This window comes from Scyliorhinus canicula, chromosome 21, assembly GCF_902713615.1.
Source record: "Scyliorhinus canicula chromosome 21, sScyCan1.1, whole genome shotgun sequence".
In the NCBI taxonomy this organism is placed as follows: Eukaryota; Metazoa; Chordata; class Chondrichthyes; order Carcharhiniformes; family Scyliorhinidae; genus Scyliorhinus; species Scyliorhinus canicula.
The window spans coordinates 3858824-3861323 of record NC_052166.1 but is presented as its reverse complement, the minus strand read 5'-3'; positions in this window follow the sequence as shown (position 1 = coordinate 3861323).

The following is a 2500-nucleotide window of genomic DNA, read 5'->3' as shown; positions in this document are numbered from 1 at the left end:
CAGACGTCATGACACTCGTGACGCCATGCGTAGGAATCAATTGTGCATGCGCAAATCGGCCTTCCTGTACTGTGAGGTTTTGTGTCCACTGCGCATGCGCGGCTTGCGCATAACGATCCGCAACACAAAGCTTTTTAAACTGGCGCATGCGCAGAACGATAAGCGGGTGATTGTAACTGCGCATGCGCAGCTTCTGTTTCCTGCGCACGCGCAGACGCAGATTTTAGTTCCTTGTCTGCACGAGACTGTAAAATGTGGTCGGACGCCATTTTATCGCGGATTTCAGCGTTTTTTCTTTCTGAAAGTTGTAAGTTACCTTTTCCTTTCGATCTGGACTGGACCTTCAGCGTTTTGGCTTTGTGAAAAATTCAAGTTATTTCTTCTTTTTGATCTGTACTTTTCACTCGCGATTTCTTGACTGAAACCTTTCTGTTTTGATAGTGATTTTTAAAGTTTTGCATCACTCAGTGTCTGTGCAGTTTGGCCTCTGAGCATACCGTGCTGTTCAAATTCCTTACAGTACTCTTCAAATTTGTTCAGTGTTGTTTGTAAGTTGTTGCTGTCTTCATCTTTTGAGTATTTAAATCCATTATAAACTTTCCTAGCTTCATGTCCTGCGATGAGAATTGCTATTTTAATTTCGTCTGAGGCTGCTGCTACATCATTAGCTATGATATATAAATCGAACATTTGTTTAAACATTTTCCAGACATTTCTTACATTGCCGGTCGTGTCCAGCTGAGGTGGGTATCCATGCCACATCCTCGAATAAGCGATGTCTTCCCAAGTCCAATGTCCAGTAGGAGATTTCCATGCCATTTTGGTCTTTCTGTGTCTGCAGCTGAGTTGTCCTGAAGTAAGCGTCTGAAGCCACTCCTGGTACCATGTGTTGTTCCTCGTGTCTTAATAAAGCTCGTAGTCTCAAATGTGGAGAAGATGCTTTATTATGAATTTGTTCTCTCTTCAGAGCTTAACTTACGGCTACCTCAAATGCTGCCTGCCTGTGTGTCTGTGTCCTGCTACGAGTTCTGCCTTGCGTGAAGTGTCATCACTTCCTGTCCCTGTGTATATATAGCTCTCCCGTGCTCCCTCTAGTGCTTGCTCAGTTGTATTGCATCTACTCAGATCTACAATCACCACAAGAAAGACAGAATGAGAGACAATGAGAGAGAGAGCGAAAGAGACAGAGAAACAGAAAGAGACAGCAGAGACAGAGAGAGTGACACAGAGAGAGAGAGAGAGAGGGACAGACAGAGAGGGATAAACAGACAGAGAGAGAGACAGAGGCAGCCAAGAGTGACAGACACAGAGAGAGAAAGAGAAAGAGAGAGATAGAGAGAAAAGCAGAGAGAGAGAGACAGGCGGAGAGAGAGAGACAGGCGGAGAGAGAGAGACAGGCGGAGAGCGAGAGACAGGCGGAGAGAGAGAGACAGGCGGAGAGAGAGAGACAGGCGGAGAGAGACAGAGATAAAGAGGCAGACAAGAGAGACAGAGAGAGAGACAGAGACAGAAAAAGCGGGAGGTAGAGAGAGAAGCAGAGAGACAGAGAGAGTGAGACAGAGAGAGAGAGACAAAGAGAGGGACAGAACGAGAGAGAGAGAGAGACAAAGTCAGAGAGAGTGACAGAGAAAGACAGAATGAAAGAGACAAAGAGAGATAGAGAGAGAGAGAAAAAGAGAGAGAGAGAAAGAGAGAGACAGAGCAAGAGAGAGAGACAGAGTGAGAGAGACAAAGAGAGCAAGACAGAGAGAGAGAGACAGTCAGACAGATAGAGAGCGAGATAGAGAGCGAGACAGAGAGAAACAGCCAGAGAGAGAGAGACAGAGAGAGAGACAGACAGAAAGAGAAAAAGATAGCGAGAAGCAGAGACAGAGAGAGAGAGTGCCAGAGAGAGACAGACAGAGAGGGATAGACAGAGAGACAGAGAGAGATTGACAGAGAGATATTGAGAGACAGAGAGACACAGAGAGACAGAAAGTGGAAGAGAGAGATAAAGAGAGATACAGAGAGAAGCAGAGAGAGAGAGAGAGAGAGAGGGAGAGAGAGAGGGAGAGAGAGAGGGCGAGAGAGAGGGCGAGAGAGACGGAGAGACAAAGAGAGAGACAGAAAGAGACAGAGAGAGTGACAGAGAAAGAGAGAATGAGAGACAATGAGAAAGACAAAGAGAGAGGCAATGAGAGAGACAGAGACAGAGAGTGAGAGTGAGACAGAGAGAGTGAGACAGAGAGAGAGACAAAGAGAGCGAGGGACAGAGAGAGTGAGAGGGAGACAGACAGAGAGACAGAGAGAGAGAGAGACAGTCAGGCAGATGGAGAGAGAGTGAGACAGAGGCAGACAGAGAGATAAAACAGCAGCACCCACCCCCTGGGCAAAGGTTGTGGCAGCTAGTGATGATGCTAAAGTTGGTTTATTGTTAGGCCGAGCCTACTGGCTCTGAGACGATTCTGCCCGAGGGTAGGTAATAATAATAATAATATTTATTCTCACAAGTAGGCTACAT